At 67.4% G+C, this 20102-nt stretch overlaps 9 non-coding genes across 9 annotated transcripts; all 9 read right to left on the reverse strand.

The window, feature by feature from the left end:
• Nucleotides 1-1058: 1058 nt before the first annotated feature.
• Nucleotides 1059-1177, reverse strand: LOC141412475 (5S ribosomal RNA). The gene has a single exon (XR_012437314.1). It is a non-coding gene; the product is annotated as a 5S ribosomal RNA (ribosomal RNA).
• Nucleotides 1178-3344: 2167 nt separating this feature from the next.
• LOC141412486 (5S ribosomal RNA) lies at nt 3345-3463 on the reverse strand. Its single transcript, XR_012437327.1, has one exon. It is a non-coding gene; the product is annotated as a 5S ribosomal RNA (ribosomal RNA).
• A 2146-nt stretch (nt 3464-5609) lies between these two features.
• On the reverse strand, nt 5610-5728 carry LOC141412547 (5S ribosomal RNA). Its single transcript, XR_012437389.1, has one exon. It is a non-coding gene; the product is annotated as a 5S ribosomal RNA (ribosomal RNA).
• A 2141-nt stretch (nt 5729-7869) lies between these two features.
• Nucleotides 7870-7988, reverse strand: LOC141412628 (5S ribosomal RNA). The gene has a single exon (XR_012437469.1). It is a non-coding gene; the product is annotated as a 5S ribosomal RNA (ribosomal RNA).
• Nucleotides 7989-10134: 2146 nt separating this feature from the next.
• On the reverse strand, nt 10135-10253 carry LOC141412809 (5S ribosomal RNA). The gene has a single exon (XR_012437651.1). It is a non-coding gene; the product is annotated as a 5S ribosomal RNA (ribosomal RNA).
• Nucleotides 10254-12394: 2141 nt separating this feature from the next.
• Nucleotides 12395-12513, reverse strand: LOC141412629 (5S ribosomal RNA). The gene has a single exon (XR_012437470.1). It is a non-coding gene; the product is annotated as a 5S ribosomal RNA (ribosomal RNA).
• Nucleotides 12514-14659: 2146 nt separating this feature from the next.
• On the reverse strand, nt 14660-14778 carry LOC141412811 (5S ribosomal RNA). Its single transcript, XR_012437653.1, has one exon. It is a non-coding gene; the product is annotated as a 5S ribosomal RNA (ribosomal RNA).
• A 2140-nt stretch (nt 14779-16918) lies between these two features.
• LOC141412503 (5S ribosomal RNA) lies at nt 16919-17037 on the reverse strand. The gene has a single exon (XR_012437345.1). It is a non-coding gene; the product is annotated as a 5S ribosomal RNA (ribosomal RNA).
• Nucleotides 17038-19178: 2141 nt separating this feature from the next.
• Nucleotides 19179-19297, reverse strand: LOC141412548 (5S ribosomal RNA). Its single transcript, XR_012437390.1, has one exon. It is a non-coding gene; the product is annotated as a 5S ribosomal RNA (ribosomal RNA).
• Between the last annotated feature and the right edge of the window lie 805 nt (nt 19298-20102).

The following is a 20102-nucleotide window of genomic DNA, read 5'->3' on the forward strand; positions in this document are numbered from 1 at the left end:
TGGGGGAGAGGAGGGTGCGTCCCCGTGCGTGCGTGCGTGGTCTGGGTGTCTCTGCGTGGTGTGTGTGTGTGTGTGTGTGTGTGTGTGTGTGTGTGTGTGTGTTAGATGCCGTGCCTGGTGTAGGTGGGGAAGAGCAAGCCCTCACGCACAGAGCCCCATCACACACTGGGGCCGGGCCGAGGGGGTCAATCTGCTCGGCCTGATTGCGTTGGGCATACATTGCAGAAGGTGGGTTTTCCAAGGCGGAGCAGAGGGTCCCGGCACCTGAGGTTGTCCACGGGGAGAATGTCTGTTCCACGGGGGCAAGCGGTCCCTTCCGTCGTGCCCAAGCCCATGTGACCCCGAAGGCCAGGTGGCCCCGGTCCTTGAGCTGACTGAGGAGTGCTTTGAGACCCGGAGGGTGGCACAGGCGACTGGGCGCCAGCGGCGGCCCTCCCTCCCTTTGAGCGGGACGGGGAGCTGCCGCTGGTATCCGGAGCTCTGGCTGCCTGCGCCCTCTGTCCCTGTGACCGCAGGCTCTGCCGTGGGAGGCGGGATCCCACGTAGAGGTCGCGCGCTGGCTGCCCTGTCTTGGGTTGAGCGACGGAGGGCGACGTGGAGCAGCACCCGACTGAGGCTCCCTGCTTCTCTGTCCCCTGGCGTCTTGCCCTGGACCCAGTGCACCACCTTGTGGCGAGCCCAGGTGTGGCGCGTCCCGCTGTGGGGCCCGCTGGGGTGCAGGACCCACTTTCTCATGGCTTCCGCACGTCCCTCCCCGCCCGCCTGGAGGGCAGTTGGGGAGCGGTCCCCAACGTGGCCTGGGACCAACCTCGCTGGTGACCCGTGTCGCGGGCGCGCGCCACAGGAGAGTGTGGGGAGGGGAGAGGATTCGGGGATGTAGCTGTGAGGATTCGGTGTGCGTGGGTCTGGCGGGTGGCCCGGACGGGGTCGGGGTCGTGGTCACGGTGGGTCGTTGTGGTGGTGGTGGTGGTGGTGGTGCTGGGGGTGGTGGTGGTGGTGGGGGGGGTGGTGGCGAAGTCTCCGAAGACAAAAGGAGCAGCGAGGGAGGGAGGAGCAAGAGCCTACAGCACCCGGTATTCCCAGGCGGTCTCCCATCCAAGTACTAACCAGGCCCGACCCTGCTTAGCTTCCGAGATCAGACGAGATCGGGCGCGTTCAGGGTGGTATGGCCGTAGACGCTAGCCGCCGCCTCCGGGAGCCCCAAGAGCCTGCCGAGGGCCCCGGCGTGCGTCTCCACGCTGCTCTCCTGGCACGGCTGGGAGTCCGGGTGGGGGCTGGCAGCCCGGGGCCAGCGGCCAGAGGCCCCGCGCGCCTGCTCGGGCAGCCGGTCTCGCCCAGGTGGCCACTGGGTGGATTTCTTCCCGAGGTGTCCTGCTGCCAGTACGAGGGTCAAGTTTTCTCGGGGGAAAATTTCTCAGTGCTCTCGGGCGCTTGTTCTTCTGGGAATGTCCACTGCTGTGGCCAAGGCGGTGGACGCACAGCTCGGGCCAGGGCAAGCAGCCGCCCTCCTCCGTCGTCTCCTGGAGCCGTATCCTTGGGTGGGTGCGTGGCTCCCAGCGGAGGTCTCGGGGACCCTTCCGGTCCTCTTCGTCCGGAAAGCGCCACTGCCCCTCCAGCCCATCAGGAAAACGGCAGCCGCGCCCTTCGCCGACCCGCTCCGCCCTCCTCCACACTCAGGGCCTGGGGCTGCGGGGCTGAATCGTGAGGCTTTCCAGCCCAGGACTTCACCTCTGGCCCGTTTCACACCCGGAATCTTGGGAAGAAGAAACAAAACCAAACACAGCCAAAGCCATCTCCTCCGACCCGGGGCCCCTCCACATCCCTTCCGATCCCGGGTTCCTGCCGGCCTCCCGGGGCGTTTCTCCCAGGCAGGCCTTCGCGGCCACTACACGGGGCTGAGCACTCGAGTCCTCGGGCGTCACGGGGCCCGCGGCCACGCCAAGCACGCACGACTCACGGGTCTCGTCTGCTCCTGGGTGCCCTGGGCCTCTTCCCTGTGCCGCTGCTGGGTCTTGTGCCCCTGCTTGGCCTCCTTCAGACCCGGCCCCGTGCTACGCGGCCACGTGCTACAGGATCGTGCCAGCAGAACTGGCCCTGGCTGAGCCCCGTACCCACCCTCCTGCCATCCCTGGCCCTGCTAGCAAATGGCAGAGATCCTCTGGCCTCCGAGTCCAGACAAAAATCCTGATGCAGTTGGCCGAGGGGCCGCAAACCAAGGCTTCGCTTGTTCCCGCTCAGGCCCCAGCCATACCCTCTTGTCCTTCGGCTGCTCGTGTGTGGGGTGGGGGAGAGGAGGGTGCGTCCCCGTGCGTGCGTGCGTGGTCTGGGTGTCTCTGCGTGGTGTGTGTGTGTGTGTGTGTGTGTGTGTGTGTGTGTGTGTGTGTGTGTTAGATGCCGTGCCTGGTGTAGGTGGGGAAGAGCAAGCCCTCACGCACAGAGCCCCATCACACACTGGGGCCGGGCCGAGGGGGTCAATCTGCTCGGCCTGATTGCGTTGGGCATACATTGCAGAAGGTGGGTTTTCCAAGGCGGAGCAGAGGGTCCCGGCACCTGAGGTTGTCCACGGGGAGAATGTCTGTTCCACGGGGGCAAGCGGTCCCTTCCGTCGTGCCCAAGCCCATGTGACCCCTAAGGCCAGGTGGCCCCGGTCCTTGAGCTGACTGAGGAGTGCTTTGAGACCCGGAGGGTGGCACAGGCGACTGGGCGCCAGCGGCGGCCCTCCCTCCCTTTGAGCGGGACGGGGAGCTGCCGCTGGCATCCGGAGCTCTGGCGGCCTGCGCCCTCTGTCCCGGTGACCGCAGGCTCTGCCGTGGGAGGCGGGATCCCACGTAGAGGTCGCACGCTGGCTGCCCTGTCTTGGGTTGAGCGACGGAGCGCGACGTGGAGCAGCACCCGACTGAGGCTCCCTGCTTCTCTGTCCCCTGGCGTCTTGCCCTGGACCCAGTGCACCACCTTGTGGCGAGCCCAGGTGTGGCGCGTCCCGCTGTGGGGCCCGCTGGGGTGCAGGACCCACTTTCTCATGGCTTCCGCACGTCCCTCCCCGCCCGCCTGGAGGGCAGTTGGGGAGCGGTCCCCAACGTGGCCTGGGACCAACCTCGCTGGTGACCCGTGTCGCGGGCGCGCGCCACAGGAGAGTGTGGGGAGGGGAGAGGATTCGGGGACGTAGCTGTGAGGATTCGGTGTGCGTGGGTCTGGCGGGTGGCCCGGACGGGGTCGGGGTCGTGGTCACGGTGGGTCGTTGTGGTGGTGGTGGTGGTGGTGGTGCTGGGGGTGGTGGTGGTGGTGGGGGGGGTGGTGGCGAAGTCCCCGAAGACAAAAGGAGCAGCGAGGGAGGGAGGAGCAAAAGCCTACAGCACCCGGTATTCCCAGGCGGTCTCCCATCCAAGTACTAACCAGGCCCGACCCTGCTTAGCTTCCGAGATCAGACGAGATCGGGCGCGTTCAGGGTGGTATGGCCGTAGACGCTAGCCGCCGCCTCCGGGAGCCCCAAGAGCCTGCCGAGGGCCCCGGCGTGCGTCTCCACGCTGCTCTCCTGGCACGGCTGGGAGTCCGGGTGGGGGCTGGCAGCCCGGGGCCAGCGGCCAGAGGCCCCGCGCGCCTGCTCGGGCAGCCGGTCTCGCCCAGGTGGCCGCTGGGTGGCTTTCTTCCCGAGGTGTCCTGCTGCCAGGACGAGGGTCAAGTTTTCTCGGGGGAAAATTTCTCAGTGCTCTCGGGCGCTTGTTCTTCTGGGAATGTCCACTGCTGTGGCCAAGGCGGGGGACGCACAGCTCGGGCCAGGGCAAGCAGCCGCCCTCCTCCGTCGCCTCCTGGAGCCGTATCCTTGGGTTGGGTGCATGGCTCCCAGCGGAGGTCTCGGGGACCCTTCCGGTCCTCTTCGTCCGGAAAGCGCCACTGGCCCTCCAGCCCATCAGGAAAACGGCAGCCGCGCCCTTCGCCGACCCGCTCCGCCCTCCTCCACGCTCAGGGCCTGGGGCTGCGGGGCTGAATCGTGAGGCTTTCCAGCCCAGGACTTCACCTCTGGCCCCTTTCACACCCGGGATCTTGGGAAGAAGAAACAAAACCAAACACAGCCAAAGCCATCTCCTCCGACCCGGGGCCCCTCCACATCCCTTCCGATCCCGGGTTCCTGCCGGCCTCCCGGGGCGTTTCTCCCAGGCAGGCCTTCGCGGCCACTACACGGGGCTGAGCACTCGAGTCCTCGGGCGTCACGGGGCCCGCGGCCACGCCAAGCACGCACGACTCCTGGGTCTCGTCTGCTCCTGGGTGCCCTGGGCCTCTTCCCTGTGCCGCTGCTGGGTCTTGTGCCCCTGCTTGGCCTCCATCAGACCCGGCCCCGTGCTACGCGGCCACGTGCTACAGGATCGTGCCAGCAGAACTCTCCCTGGCTGAGCCCCGTACCCACCCTCCTGCCATCCCTGGCCCTGCTAGCAAATGGCAGAGATCCTCTGGCCTCCGAGCCCAGACAAAAATCCTGATGCAGATGGCCGAGGGGCCGCAAACCAAGGCTTCGCTTTTTCCCGCTCAGGCCCCAGCCATACCCTCTTGTCCTTCGGCTGCTCGTGTGTGGGGTGGGGGAGAGGAGGGTGCATCCCCGTGCGTGCGTGCGTGGTCTGGGTGTCTCTGTGTGGTGTGTGTGTGTGTGTGTGTGTGTGTGTGTTAGATGCCGTGCCTGGTGTAGGTGGGGAAGAGCAAGCCCTCAGGCACAGAGCCCCATCACACACTGGGGCCGGGCCGAGGGGGTCAATCTGCTCGGCCTGATTGCGTTGGGCATACATTGCAGAAGGTGGGTTTTCCAAGGCGGAGCAGAGGGTCCCGGCACCTGAGGTTGTCCACGGGGAGAATGTCTGTTCCACGGGGGCAAGCGGTCCCTTCCGTCGTGCCCAAGCCCATGTGACCCCGAAGGCCAGGTGGCCCCGGTCCTTGAGCTGACTGAGGAGTGCTTTGAGACCCGGAGGGTGGCACAGGCGACTGGGCGCCAGCGGCGGCCCTCCCTCCCTTTGAGCGGGACGGGGAGCTGCCGCTGGCATCCGGAGCTCTGGCGGCCTGCGCCCTCTGTCCCTGTGACCGCAGGCTATCCGTGGGAGGCGGGATCCCACGTAGAGGTCGCACGCTGGCTGCCCTGTCTTGGGTTGAGCGACCGAGCGTGACGTGGAGCAGCACCCGACTGAGGCTCCCTGCTTCTCTGTCCCCTGGCGTCTTGCCCTGGACCCAGTGCACCACCTTGTGGCGAGCCCAGGTGTGGCACGTCCCGCTGTGGGGCCCGCTGGGGTGCAGGACCCACTTTCTCATGGCTTCCGCACGTCCCTCCCCGCCCGCCTGGAGGGCAGTTGGGGAGCGGTCCCCAACGTGGCCTGGGACCAACCTCGCTGGTGACCCGGGTCGTGGGCGCGCGCCCCAGGAGAGTGTGGGGAGGGGAGAGGATTCGGGGACGTAGCTGTGAGGATTCGGTGTGCGTGGGTCTGGAGGGTGGTCCGGACGGGGTCGGGGTCGTGGTCACGGTGGGTCGTTGTGGTGGTGGTGGTGGTGGTGGTGCTGATGGTGGTGGTGGTGGGAGGGGTGGTGGCGAAGTCCCCGAAGACAAAAGGAGCAGCGAGGGAGGGAGGAGCAAAAGCCTACAGCACCCGGTATTCCCAGGCGGTCTCCCATCCAAGTACTAACCAAGCCCGACCCTGCTTAGCTTCCGAGATCAGACGAGATCGGGCGCGTTCAGGGTGGTATGGCCGTAGACGCTAGCCGCCGCCTCCGGGAGCCCCAAGAGCCTGCCGAGGGCCCCGGCGTGCGTCTCCACGCTGCTCTCCTGGCACGGCTGGGAGTCCGGGTGGGGGCTGGCAGCCCGGGGCCAGCGGCCAGAGGCCCCGCGCGCCTGCTCGGGCAGCCGGTCTCGCCCAGGTGGCCGCTGGGTGGCTTTCTTCCCGAGGTGTCCTGCTGCCAGGACGAGGGTCAAGTTTTCTCGGGGTAAAATTTCTCAGTGCTCTCGGGCGCTTGTTCTTCTGGGAATGTCCACTGCTGTGGCCAAGGCGGGGGACGCACAGCTCGGGCCAGGGCAAGCAGCCGCCCTCCTCCGTCGCCTCCTGGAGCCGTATCCTTGGGTGGGTGCGTGGCTCCCAGCGGAGGTCTCGGGGACCCTTCCGGTCCTCTTCGTCCGGAAAGCGCCACTGCCCCTCCAGCCCATCAGGAAAACGGCAGCCGCGCCCTTCGCCAACCCGCTCCGCCCTCCTCCACACTCAGGGCCTGGGGCTGCGGGGCTGAATCGTGAGGCTTTCCAGCCCAGGACTTCACCTCTGGCCCCTTTCACACCCGGGATCTTGGGAAGAAGAAACAAAACCAAACACAGCCAAAGCCATCTCCTCCGACCCGGGGCCCCTCCACATCCCTTCCGATCCCGGGTTCCTGCCGGCCTCCCGGGGCGTTTCTCCCAGGCAGGCCTTCGCGGCCACTACACGGGGCTGAGCACTCGAGTCCTCGGGCGTCACGGGGCCCGCGGCCACGCCAAGCACGCACGACTCCCGGGTCTCGTCTGCTCCTGGGTGCCCTGGGCCTCTTCCCTGTGCCGCTGCTGGGTCTTGTGCCCCTGCTTGGCCTCCATCAGACCCGGCCCCGTGCTACGCGGCCACGTGCTACAGGATCGTGCCAGCAGAACTGGCCCTGGCTGAGCCCCGTACCCACCCTCCTGCCATCCCTGGCCCTGCTAGCAAATGGCAGAGATCCTCTGGCCTCCGAGCCCAGACAAAAATCCTGATGCAGTTGGCCGAGGGGCCGCAAACCAAGGCTTCGCTTGTTCCCGCTCAGGCCCCAGCCATACCCTCTTGTCCTTCGGCTGCTCGTGTGTGGGGTGGGGGAGAGGAGGGTGCGTCCCCGTGCGTGCGTGCGTGGTCTGGGTGTCTCTGCGTGGTGTGTGTGTGTGTGTGTGTGTGTGTTAGATGCCGTGCCTGGTGTAGGTGGGGAAGAGCAAGCCCTCACGCACAGAGCCCCATCACACACTGGGGCCGGGCCGAGGGGGTCAATCTGCTCGGCCTGATTGCGTTGGGCATACATTGCAGAAGGTGGGTTTTCCAAGGCGGAGCAGAGGGTCCCGGCACCTGAGGTTGTCCACGGGGAGAATGTCTGTTCCACGGGGGCAAGCGGTCCCTTCCGTCGTGCCCAAGCCCATGTGACCCCGAAGGCCAGGTGGCCCCGGTCCTTGAGCTGACTGAGGAGTGCTTTGAGACCCGGAGGGTGGCACAGGCGACTGGGCGCCAGCGGCGGCCCTCCCTCCCTTTGAGCGGGACGGGGAGCTGCCGCTGGCATCCGGAGCTCTGGCGGCCTGCGCCCTCTGTCCCTGTGACCGCAGGCTCTGCCGTGGGAGGCGGGATCCCACGTAGAGGTCGCGCGTTGGCTGCCCTGTCTTGGGTTGAGCGACGGAGCGCGACGTGGAGCAGCACCCGACTGAGGCTCCCTGCTTCTCTGTCCCCTGGCGTCTTGCCCTGGACCCAGTGCACCACCTTGTGGCGAGCCCAGGTGTGGCGCGTCCCGCTGTGGGGCCCGCTGGGGTGCAGGACCCACTTTCTCATGGCTTCCGCACGTCCCTCCCCGCCCGCCTGGAGGGCAGTTGGGAAGCGGTCCCCAACGTGGCCTGGGACCAACCTCGCTGGTGACCCGTGTCGCGGGCGCGCGCCCCAGGAGAGTGTGGGGAGGGGAGAGGATTCGGGGACGTAGCTGTGAGGATTCGGTGTGCGTGGGTCTGGCGGGTGGCCCGGACGGGGTCGGGGTCGTGGTCACGGTGGGTCGTTGTGGTGGTGGTGGTGGTGGTGGTGCTGGGGGTGGTGGTGGTGGGGGGGTGGTGGCGAAGTCCCCGAAGACAAAAGGAGCAGCGAGGGAGGGAGGAGCAAAAGCCTACAGCACCCGGTATTCCCAGGCGGTCTCCCATCCAAGTACTAACCAGGCCCGACCCTGCTTAGCTTCCGAGATCAGACGAGATCGGGCGCGTTCAGGGTGGTAAGGCCGTAGACACTAGCCGCCGCCTCCGGGAGCCCCAAGAGCCTGCCGAGGGCCCCGGCGTGCGTCTCCACGCTGCTCTCCTGGCACGGCTGGGAGTCCGGGTGGGGGCTGGCAGCCCGGGGCCAGCGGCCAGAGGCCCCGCGCGCCTGCTCGGGCAGCCGGTCTCGCCCAGGTGGCCGCTGGGTGGCTTTCTTCCCGAGGTGTCCTGCTGCCAGGACGAGGGTCAAGTTTTCTCGGGGGAAAATTTCTCAGTGCTCTCGGGCGCTTGTTCTTCTGGGAATGTCCACTGCTGTGGCCAAGGCGGGGGACGCACAGCTCGGGCCAGGGCAAGCAGCCGCCCTCCTCCGTCGCCTCCTGGAGCCGTATCCTTGGGTGGGTGCGTGGCTCCCAGCGGAGGTCTCGGGGACCCTTCCGGTCCTCTTCGTCCGGAAAGCGCCACTGCCCCTCCAGCCCATCAGGAAAACGGCAGCCGCGCCCTTCGCCGACCCGCTCCGCCCTCCTCCACACTCAGGGCCTGGGGCTGCGGGGCTGAATCGTGAGGCTTTCCAGCCCAGGACTTCACCTCTGGCCCCTTTCACACCCGGGATCTTGGGAAGAAGAAACAAAACCAAACACAGCCAAAGCCATCTCCTCCGACCCGGGGCCCCTCCACATCCCTTCCGATCCCGGGTTCCTGCCGGCCTCCCGGGGCGTTTCTCCCAGGCAGGCCTTCGCGGCCACTACACGGGGCTGAGCACTCGAGTCCTCGGGCGTCACGGGGCCCGCGGCCACGCCAAGCACGCACGACTCCCGGGTCTCGTCTGCTCCTGGGTGCCCTGGGCCTCTTCCCTGTGCCGCTGCTGGGTCTTGTGCCCCTGCTTGGCCTCCATCAGACCCGGCCCCGTGCTACGCGGCCACGTGCTACAGGATCGTGCCAGCAGAACTCTCCCTGGCTGAGCCCCGTACCCACCCTCCTGCCATCCCTGGCCCTGCTAGCAAATTTCAGAGATCCTCTGGCCTCCGAGCCCAGACAAAAATCCTGATGCAGATGGCCGAGGGGCCGCAAACCAAGGCTTCGCTTGTTCCCGCTCAGGCCCCAGCCATACCCTCTTGTCCTTCGGCTGCTCGTGTGTGGGGTGGGGGAGAGGAGGGTGCGTCCCCGTGCGTGTGTGCGTGGTCTGGGTGTCTCTGTGTGGTGTGTGTGTGTGTGTGTGTGTGTGTGTGTTAGATGCCGTGCCTGGTGTAGGTGGGGAAGAGCAAGCCCTCACGCACAGAGCCCCATCACACACTGGGGCCGGGCCGAGGGGGTCAATCTGCTCGGCCTGATTGCGTTGGGCATACATTGCAGAAGGTGGGTTTTCCAAGGCGGAGCAGAGGGTCCCGGCACCTGAGGTTGTCCACGGGGAGAATGTCTGTTCCACGGGGGCAAGCGGTCCCTTCCGTCGTGCCCAAGCCCATGTGACCCCGAAGGCCAGGTGGCCCCGGTCCTTGAGCTGACTTAGGAGTGCTTTGAGACCCGGAGGGTGGCACAGGCGACTGGGCGCCAGCGGCGGCCCTCCCTCCCTTTGAGCGGGACGGGGAGCTGCAGCTGGCATCCGGAGCTCTGGCGGCCTGCGCCCTCTGTCCCTGTGACCGCAGGCTCTCCGTGGGAGGCGGGATCCCACGTAGAGGTCGCACGCTGGCTGCCCTGTCTTGGGTTGAGCGACGGAGCGCGACGTGGAGCAGCACCCGACTGAGGCTCCCTGCTTCTCTGTCCCCTGGCGTCTTGCCCTGGACCCAGTGCACCACCTTGTGGCGAGCCCAGGTGTGGCACGTCCCGCTGTGGGGCCCGCTGGGGTGCAGGACCCACTTTCTCATGGCTTCCGCACGTCCCTCCCCGCCCGCCTGGAGGGCAGTTGGGGAGCGGTCCCCAACGTGGCCTGGGACCAACCTCGCTGGTGACCCGGGTCGCGGGCGCGTGCCCCAGGAGAGTGTGGGGAGGGGAGAGTATTCGGGGACGTAGCTGTGAGGATTCGGTGTGCGTGGGTCTGGAGGGTGGCCCGGACGGGGTCGGGGTCGTGGTCACGGTGGGTCGTTGTGGTGGTGGTGGTGGTGGTGGTGCTGGGGGTGGTGGTGGTGGGGGGGGGTGGTGGCGAAGTCCCCGAAGACAAAAGGAGCAGCGAGGGAGGGAGGAGCAAAAGCCTACAGCACCCGGTATTCCCAGGCGTTCTCCCATCCAAGTACTAACCAGGCCCGACCCTGCTTAGCTTCCGAGATCAGACGAGATCGGGCGCGTTCAGGGTGGTATGGCCGTAGACGCTAGCCGCCGCCTCCGGGAGCCCCAAGAGCCTGCCGAGGGCCCCGGCGTGCGTCTCCACGCTGCTCTCCTGGCACGGCTGGGAGTCCGGGTGGGGGTTGGCAGCCCGGGGCCAGCGGCCAGAGGCCCCGCGCGCCTGCTCGGGCAGCCGGTCTCGCCCAGGTGGCCGCTGGGTGGCTTTCTTCCAGAGGTGTCCTGCTGCCAGGACGAGGGTCAAGTTTTCTCGGGGGAAAATTTCTCAGTGCTCTCGGGCGCTTGTTCTTCTGGGAATGTTCACTGCTGTGGCCAAGGCGGGGGACGCACAGCTCGGGCCAGGGCAAGCAGCCGCCCTCCTCCGTCGCCTCCTGGAGCCGTATCCTTGGGTGGGTGCGTGGCTCCCAGCGGAGGTCTCGGGGACCCTTCCGGTCCTCTTCGTCCGGAAAGCGCCACTGCCCCTCCAGCCCATCAGGAAAACGGCAGCCGCGCCCTTCGCCAACCCGCTCCGCCCTCCTCCACACTCAGGGCCTGGGGCTGCGGGGCTGAATCGTGAGGCTTTCCAGCCCAGGACTTCACCTCTGGCCCCTTTCACACCCGGGATCTTGGGAAGAAGAAACAAAACCAAACACAGCCAAAGCCATCTCCTCCGACCCGGGGCCCCTCCACATCCCTTCCGATCCCGGGTTCCTGCCGGCCTCCCGGGGCGTTTCTCCCAGGCAGGCCTTCGCGGCCACTACACGGGGCTGAGCACTCGAGTCCTCGGGCGTCACGGGGCCCGCGGCCACGCCAAGCACGCACGACTCCCGGGTCTCGTCTGCTCCTGGGTGCCCTGGGCCTCTTCCCTGTGCCGCTGCTGGGTCTTGTGCCCCTGCTTGGCCTCCATCAGACCCGGCCCCGTGCTACGCGGCCACGTGCTACAGGATCGTGCCAGCAGAACTGGCCCTGGCTGAGCCCCGTACCCACCCTCCTGCCATCCCTGGCCCTGCTAGCAAATGGCAGAGATCCTCTGGCCTCCGAGCCCAGACAAAAATCCTGATGCAGTTGGCCGAGGGGCCGCAAACCAAGGCTTCGCTTGTTCCCGCTCAGGCCCCAGCCATACCCTCTTGTCCTTCGGCTGCTCGTGTGTGGGGTGGGGGAGAGGAGGGTGCGTCCCCGTGCGTGCGTGCGTGGTCTGGGTGTCTCTGCGTGGTGTGTGTGTGTGTGTGTGTGTGTGTTAGATGCCGTGCCTGGTGTAGGTGGGGAAGAGCAAGCCCTCACGCACAGAGCCCCATCACACACTGGGGCCGGGCCGAGGGGGTCAATCTGCTCGGCCTGATTGCGTTGGGCATACATTGCAGAAGGTGGGTTTTCCAAGGCGGAGCAGAGGGTCCCGGCACCTGAGGTTGTCCACGGGGAGAATGTCTGTTCCACGGGGGCAAGCGGTCCCTTCCGTCGTGCCCAAGCCCATGTGACCCCGAAGGCCAGGTGGCCCCGGTCCTTGAGCTGACTGAGGAGTGCTTTGAGACCCGGAGGGTGGCACAGGCGACTGGGCGCCAGCGGCGGCCCTCCCTCCCTTTGAGCGGGACGGGGAGCTGCCGCTGGCATCCGGAGCTCTGGCGGCCTGCGCCCTCTGTCCCTGTGACCGCAGGCTCTGCCGTGGGAGGCGGGATCCCACGTAGAGGTCGCGCGTTGGCTGCCCTGTCTTGGGTTGAGCGACGGAGCGCGACGTGGAGCAGCACCCGACTGAGGCTCCCTGCTTCTCTGTCCCCTGGCGTCTTGCCCTGGACCCAGTGCACCACCTTGTGGCGAGCCCAGGTGTGGCGCGTCCCGCTGTGGGGCCCGCTGGGGTGCAGGACCCACTTTCTCATGGCTTCCGCACGTCCCTCCCCGCCCGCCTGGAGGGCAGTTGGGAAGCGGTCCCCAACGTGGCCTGGGACCAACCTCGCTGGTGACCCGTGTCGCGGGCGCGCGCCCCAGGAGAGTGTGGGGAGGGGAGAGGATTCGGGGACGTAGCTGTGAGGATTCGGTGTGCGTGGGTCTGGCGGGTGGCCCGGACGGGGTCGGGGTCGTGGTCACGGTGGGTCGTTGTGGTGGTGGTGGTGGTGGTGGTGCTGGGGGTGGTGGTGGTGGGGGGGTGGTGGCGAAGTCCCCGAAGACAAAAGGAGCAGCGAGGGAGGGAGGAGCAAAAGCCTACAGCACCCGGTATTCCCAGGCGGTCTCCCATCCAAGTACTAACCAGGCCCGACCCTGCTTAGCTTCCGAGATCAGACGAGATCGGGCGCGTTCAGGGTGGTAAGGCCGTAGACACTAGCCGCCGCCTCCGGGAGCCCCAAGAGCCTGCCGAGGGCCCCGGCGTGCGTCTCCACGCTGCTCTCCTGGCACGGCTGGGAGTCCGGGTGGGGGCTGGCAGCCCGGGGCCAGCGGCCAGAGGCCCCGCGCGCCTGCTCGGGCAGCCGGTCTCGCCCAGGTGGCCGCTGGGTGGCTTTCTTCCCGAGGTGTCCTGCTGCCAGGACGAGGGTCAAGTTTTCTCGGGGGAAAATTTCTCAGTGCTCTCGGGCGCTTGTTCTTCTGGGAATGTCCACTGCTGTGGCCAAGGCGGGGGACGCACAGCTCGGGCCAGGGCAAGCAGCCGCCCTCCTCCGTCGCCTCCTGGAGCCGTATCCTTGGGTGGGTGCGTGGCTCCCAGCGGAGGTCTCGGGGACCCTTCCGGTCCTCTTCGTCCGGAAAGCGCCACTGCCCCTCCAGCCCATCAGGAAAACGGCAGCCGCGCCCTTCGCCGACCCGCTCCGCCCTCCTCCACACTCAGGGCCTGGGGCTGCGGGGCTGAATCGTGAGGCTTTCCAGCCCAGGACTTCACCTCTGGCCCCTTTCACACCCGGGATCTTGGGAAGAAGAAACAAAACCAAACACAGCCAAAGCCATCTCCTCCGACCCGGGGCCCCTCCACATCCCTTCCGATCCCGGGTTCCTGCCGGCCTCCCGGGGCGTTTCTCCCAGGCAGGCCTTCGCGGCCACTACACGGGGCTGAGCACTCGAGTCCTCGGGCGTCACGGGGCCCGCGGCCACGCCAAGCACGCACGACTCCCGGGTCTCGTCTGCTCCTGGGTGCCCTGGGCCTCTTCCCTGTGCCGCTGCTGGGTCTTGTGCCCCTGCTTGGCCTCCATCAGACCCGGCCCCGTGCTACGCGGCCACGTGCTACAGGATCGTGCCAGCAGAACTCTCCCTGGCTGAGCCCCGTACCCACCCTCCTGCCATCCCTGGCCCTGCTAGCAAATTTCAGAGATCCTCTGGCCTCCGAGCCCAGACAAAAATCCTGATGCAGATGGCCGAGGGGCCGCAAACCAAGGCTTCGCTTGTTCCCGCTCAGGCCCCAGCCATACCCTCTTGTCCTTCGGCTGCTCGTGTGTGGGGTGGGGGAGAGGAGGGTGCGTCCCCGTGCGTGTGTGCGTGGTCTGGGTGTCTCTGTGTGGTGTGTGTGTGTGTGTGTGTGTGTGTGTGTTAGATGCCGTGCCTGGTGTAGGTGGGGAAGAGCAAGCCCTCACGCACAGAGCCCCATCACACACTGGGGCCGGGCCGAGGGGGTCAATCTGCTCGGCCTGATTGCGTTGGGCATACATTGCAGAAGGTGGGTTTTCCAAGGCGGAGCAGAGGGTCCCGGCACCTGAGGTTGTCCACGGGGAGAATGTCTGTTCCACGGGGGCAAGCGGTCCCTTCCGTCGTGCCCAAGCCCATGTGACCCCGAAGGCCAGGTGGCCCCGGTCCTTGAGCTGACTTAGGAGTGCTTTGAGACCCGGAGGGTGGCACAGGCGACTGGGCGCCAGCGGCGGCCCTCCCTCCCTTTGAGCGGGACGGGGAGCTGCAGCTGGCATCCGGAGCTCTGGCGGCCTGCGCCCTCTGTCCCTGTGACCGCAGGCTCTCCGTGGGAGGCGGGATCCCACGTAGAGGTCGCACGCTGGCTGCCCTGTCTTGGGTTGAGCGACGGAGCGCGACGTGGAGCAGCACCCGACTGAGGCTCCCTGCTTCTCTGTCCCCTGGCGTCTTGCCCTGGACCCAGTGCACCACCTTGTGGCGAGCCCAGGTGTGGCACGTCCCGCTGTGGGGCCCGCTGGGGTGCAGGACCCACTTTCTCATGGCTTCCGCACGTCCCTCCCCGCCCGCCTGGAGGGCAGTTGGGGAGCGGTCCCCAACGTGGCCTGGGACCAACCTCGCTGGTGACCCGGGTCGCGGGCGCGTGCCCCAGGAGAGTGTGGGGAGGGGAGAGTATTCGGGGACGTAGCTGTGAGGATTCGGTGTGCGTGGGTCTGGAGGGTGGCCCGGACGGGGTCGGGGTCGTGGTCACGGTGGGTCGTTGTGGTGGTGGTGGTGGTGGTGGTGCTGGGGGTGGTGGTGGTGGGGGGGGGTGGTGGCGAAGTCCCCGAAGACAAAAGGAGCAGCGAGGGAGGGAGGAGCAAAAGCCTACAGCACCCGGTATTCCCAGGCGTTCTCCCATCCAAGTACTAACCAGGCCCGACCCTGCTTAGCTTCCGAGATCAGACGAGATCGGGCGCGTTCAGGGTGGTATGGCCGTAGACGCTAGCCGCCGCCTCCGGGAGCCCCAAGAGCCTGCCGAGGGCCCCGGCGTGCGTCTCCACGCTGCTCTCCTGGCACGGCTGGGATTCCGGGTGGGGGTTGGCAGCCCGGGGCCAGCGGCCAGAGGCCCCGCGCGCCTGCTCGGGCAGCCGGTCTCGCCCAGGTGGCCGCTGGGTGGCTTTCTTCCAGAGGTGTCCTGCTGCCAGGACGAGGGTCAAGTTTTCTCGGGGGAAAATTTCTCAGTGCTCTCGGGCGCTTGTTCTTCTGGGAATGTTCACTGCTGTGGCCAAGGCGGGGGACGCACAGCTCGGGCCAGGGCAAGCAGCCGCCCTCCTCCGTCGCCTCCTGGAGCCGTATCCTTGGGTGGGTGCGTGGCTCCCAGCAGAGGTCTCGGGGACCCTTCCGGTCCTCTTCGTCCGGAAAGCGACACTGCCCCTCCAGCCCATCAGGAAAACGGCAGCTGCGCCCTTCGCCGACCCGCTCCGCCCTCCTCCACACTCAGGGCCTGGGGCTGCAGGGCTGAATCGTGAGGCTTTCCAGCCCAGGACTTCACCTCTGGCCCCTTTCACACCTGGGATCTTGGGAAGAAGAAACAAAACCAAACACAGCCAAAGCCATCTCCTCCGACCCGGGGCCCCTCCACATCCCTTCCGATCCCGGGTTCCTGCCGGCCTCCCGGGGCGTTTCTCCCAGGCAGGCCTTCGCGGCCACTACACGGGGCTGAGCACTCGAGTCCTCGGGCGTCACGGGGCCCGCGGCCACGCCAAGCACGCACGACTCCCGGGTCTCGTCTGCTCCTGGGTGCCCTGGGCCTCTTCCCTGTGCCGCTGCTGGGTCTTGTGCCCCTGCTTGGCCTCCATCAGACCCGGCCCCGTGCTACGCGGCCACGTGCTACAGGATCGTGCCAGCAGAACTGGCCCTGGCTGAGCCCCGTACCCACCCTCCTGCCATCCCTGGCCCTGCTAGCAAATGGCAGAGATCCTCTGGCCTCCGAGCCCAGACAAAAATCCTGATGCAGATGGCCGAGGGGCCGCAAACCAAGGCTTCGCTTGTTCCCGCTCAGGCCCCAGCCATACCCTCTTGTCCTTCGGCTGCTCGTGTGTGGTGTGGGGGAGAGGAGGGTGCGTCCCCGTGCGTGCGTGCGTGGTCTGGGTGTCTCTGCGTGGTGTGTGTGTGTGTGTGTGTGTGTGTTAGATGCCGTGCCTGGTGTAGGTGGGGAAGAGCAAGCCCTCACGCACAGAGCCCCATCACACACTGGGGCCGGGCCGAGGGGGTCAATCTGCTCGGCCTGATTGCGTTGGGCATACATTGCAGAAGGTGGGTTTTCCAAGGCGGAGCAGAGGGTCCCGGCACCTGAGGTTGTCCACGGGGAGAATGTCTGTTGCACGGGGGCAAGCGGTCCCTTCCGTCGTGCCCAAGCCCATGTGACCCCGAAGGCCAGGTGGCCCCGGTCCTTGAGCTGACTGAGGAGTGCTTTGAGACCCGGAGGGTGGCACAGGCGACTGGGCGCCAGCGGCGGCCCTCCCTCCCTTTGAGCGGGACGGGGAGCTGCCGCTGGCATCCGGAGCTCTGGCGGCCTGCGCCCTCTGTCCCTGTGACCTCAGGCTCTGCCGTGGGAGGCGGGATCCCACGTAGAGGTCGCGCGCTGGCTGCCCTGTCTTGGGTTGAGCGACGGAGCGCGACGTGGAGCAGCACCCGACTGAGGCTCCCTGCTTCTCTGTCCCCTGGCGTCTTGCCCTGGACCCAGTGCACCACCTTGTGGCGAGCCCAGGTGTGACGCGTCCCGCTGTGGGGCCCGCTGGGGTGCAGGACCCACTTTCTCATGGCTTCCGCACGTCCCTCCCCACCCGCCTGGAGGGCAGTTGGGGAGCGGTCCCCAACGTGGCCTGGGACCAACCTCGCTGGTGACCCGTGTCGCGGGCGCGCGCCCCAGGAGAGTGTGGGGAGGGGAGAGGATTCGGGGACGTAGCTGTGAGGATTCGGTGTGCGTGGGTCTGGCGGGTGGCCCGGACGGGGTCGGGGTCGTGGTCACGGTGGGTCGTTGTGGTGGTGGTGGTGGTGGTGCTGGGGGTGGTGGTGGTGGGGGGGGGTGGTGGCGAAGTCCCCGAAGACAAAAGGAGCAGCGAGGGAGGGAGGAGCAAAAGCCTACAGCACCCGGTATTCCCAGGAGGTCTCCCATCCAAGTACTAACCAAGCCCGACCCTGCTTAGCTTCCGAGATCAGACGAGATCGGGCGCGTTCAGGGTGGTATGGCCGTAGACGCTAGCCGCCGCCTCCGGGAGCCCCAAGAGCCTGCCGAGGGCCCCGGCGTGCGTCTCCACGCTGCTCTCCTGGCACGGCTGGGAGTCCGGGTGGGGGCTGGCAGCCCGGGGCCAGCGGCCAGAGGCCCCGCGCGCCTGCTCGGGCAGCCGGTCTCGCCCAGGTGGCCGGTGGGTGGCTTTCTTCCCGAGGTGTCCTGCTGCCAGGACGAGGGTCAAGTTTTCTCGGGGGAAAATTTCTCAGTGCTCTCGGGCGCTTGTTCTTCTGGGAATGTCCACTGCTGTGGCCAAGGCGGGGGACGCACAGCTCGGGCCAGGGCAAGCAGCCGCCCTCCTCCGTCGCCTCCTGGAGCCGTATCCTTGGGTGGGTGCGTGGCTCCCAGCGGAGGTCTCGGGGACCCTTCCGGTCCTCTTCGTCCGGAAAGCGCCACTGCCCCTCCAGCCCATCAGGAAAACGGCAGCCGTGCCCTTCGCCGACCCGCTCCGCCCTCCTCCACACTCAGGGCCTGGGGCTGCGGGGCTGAATCGTGAGGCTTTCCAGCCCAGGACTTCACCTCTGGCCCCTTTCACACCCGGGATCTTGGGAAGAAGAAACAAAACCAAACACAGCCAAAGCCATCTCCTCCGACCCGGGGCCCCTCCACATCCCTTCCGATCCCGGGTTCCTGCCGGCCTCCCGGGGCGTTTCTCCCAGGCAGGCCTTCGCGGCCACTACACGGGGCTGAGCACTCGAGTCCTCGGGCGTCACGGGGCCCGCGGCCACGCCAAGCACGCACGACTCCCGGGTCTCGTCTGCTCCTGGGTGCCCTGGGCCTCTTCCCTGTGCCGCTGCTGGGTCTTGTGCCCCTGCTTGGCCTCCTTCAGACCCGGCCCCGTGCTACGCGGCCACGTGCTACAGGATCGTGCCAGCAGAACTGGCCCTGGCTGAGCCCCGTACCCACCCTCCTGCCATCCCTGGCCCTGCTAGCAAATGGCAGAGATCCTCTGGCCTCCGAGCCCAGACAAAAATCCTGATGCAGTTGGCCGAGGGGCCGCAAACCAAGGCTTCGCTTGTTCCCGCTCAGGCCCCAGCCATACCCTCTTGTCCTTCGGCTGCTCGTGTGTGGGGTGGGGGAGAGGAGGGTGCGTCCCCGTGCGTGCGTGCGTGGTCTGGGTGTCTCTGCGTGGTGTGTGTGTGTGTGTGTGTGTGTGTTAGATGCCGTGCCTGGTGTAGGTGGGGAAGAGCAAGCCCTCACGCACAGAGCCCCATCACACACTGGGGCCGGGCCGAGGGGGTCAATCTGCTCGGCCTGATTGCGTTGGGCATACATTGCAGAAGGTGGGTTTTCCAAGGCGGAGCAGAGGGTCCCGGCACCTGAGGTTGTCCACGGGGAGAATGTCTGTTCCACGGGGGCAAGCATTCCCTTCCGTCGTGCCCAAGCCCATGTGACCCCGAAGGCCAGGTGGCCCCGGTCCTTGAGCTGATTGAGGAGTGCTTTGAGACCCGGAGGGTGGCACAGGCGACTGGGCGCCAGCGGCGGCCCTCCCTCCCTTTGAGCGGGACGGGGAGCTGCCGCTGGCATCCGGAGCTCTGGCGGCCTGCGCCCTCTGTCCCTGTGACCGCAGGCTCTGCCGTGGGAGGCGGGATCCCACGTAGAGGTCGCGCGCTGGCTGCCCTGTCTTGGGTTGAGCGACGGAGCGCGACGTGGAGCAGCACCCGACTGAGGCTCCCTGCTTCTCTGTCCCCTGGCGTCTTGCCCTGGACCCAGTGCACCACCTTGTGGCGAGCCCAGGTGTGACGCGTCCCGCTGTGGGGCCCGCTGGGGTGCAGGACACACTTTCTCATGGCTTCCGCACGTCCCTCCCCGCCCGCCTGGAGGGCAGTTGGGGAGCGGTCCCCAACGTGGCCTGGGACCAACCTCGCTGGTGACCCGTGTCGCGGGCGCGCGCCCCAGGAGAGTGTGGGGAGGGGAGAGGATTCGGGGACGTAGCTGTGAGGATTCGGTGTGCGTGGGTCTGGCGGGTGGCCCGGACGGGGTCGGGGTCGTGGTCACGGTGGGTCGTTGTGGTGGTGGTGGTGGTGGTGCTGGGGGTGGTGGTGGTGGGGGGGTGGTGGTGGCGAAGTCCCCGAAGACAAAAGGAGCAGCGAGGGAGGGAGGAGCAAAAGCCTACAGCACCCGGTATTCCCAGGCGGTCTCCCATCCAAGTACTAACCAAGCCCGACCCTGCTTAGCTTCCGAGATCAGACGAGATCGGGCGCGTTCAGGGTGGTATGGCCGTAGACGCTAGCCGCCGCCTCCGGGAGCCCCAAGAGCCTGCTGAGGGCCCCGGCGTGCGTCTCCACGCTGCTCTCCTGGCACGGCTGGGAGTCCGGGTGGGGGCTGGCAGCCCGGGGCCAGCGGCCAGAGGCCCCGCGCGCCTGCTCGGGCAGCCGGTCTCGCCCAGGTGGCCGCTGGGTGGCTTTCTTCCCGAGGTGTCCTGCTGCCAGGACGAGGGTCAAGTTTTCTCGGGGTAAAATTTCTCAGTGCTCTCGGGCGCTTGTTCTTCTGGGAATGTCCACTGCTGTGGCCAAGGCGGGGGACGCACAGCTCGGGCCAGGGCAAGCAGCCACCCTCCTCCGTCGCCTCCTGGAGCCGTATCCTTGGGTGGGTGCGTGGCTCCCAGCGGAGGTCTCGGGGACCCTTCCGGTCCTCTTCGTCCGGAAAGCGCCACTGCCCCTCCAGCCCATCAGGAAAACGGCAGCCGCGCCCTTCGCCGACCCGCTCCGCCCTCCTCCACACTCAGGGCCTGGGGCTGCGGGGCTGAATCGTGAGGCTTTCCAGCCCAGGACTTCACCTCTGGCCCCTTTCACACCCGGGATCTTGGGAAGAAGAAACAAAACCAAACACAGCCAAAGCCATCTCCTCCGACCCGGGGCCCCTCCACATCCCTTCCGATCCCGGGTTCCTGCCGGCCTCCCGGGGCGTTTCTCCCAGGCAGGCCTTCGCGGCCACTACACGGGGCTGAGCACTCGAGTCCTCGGGCGTCACGGGGCCCGCGGCCACGCCAAGCACGCACGACTCCCGGGTCTCGTCTGCTCCTGGGTGCCC

Source organism: Castor canadensis, chromosome 10 (genome assembly GCF_047511655.1).
Source record: "Castor canadensis chromosome 10, mCasCan1.hap1v2, whole genome shotgun sequence".
NCBI classification, from domain to species: Eukaryota; Metazoa; Chordata; class Mammalia; order Rodentia; family Castoridae; genus Castor; species Castor canadensis.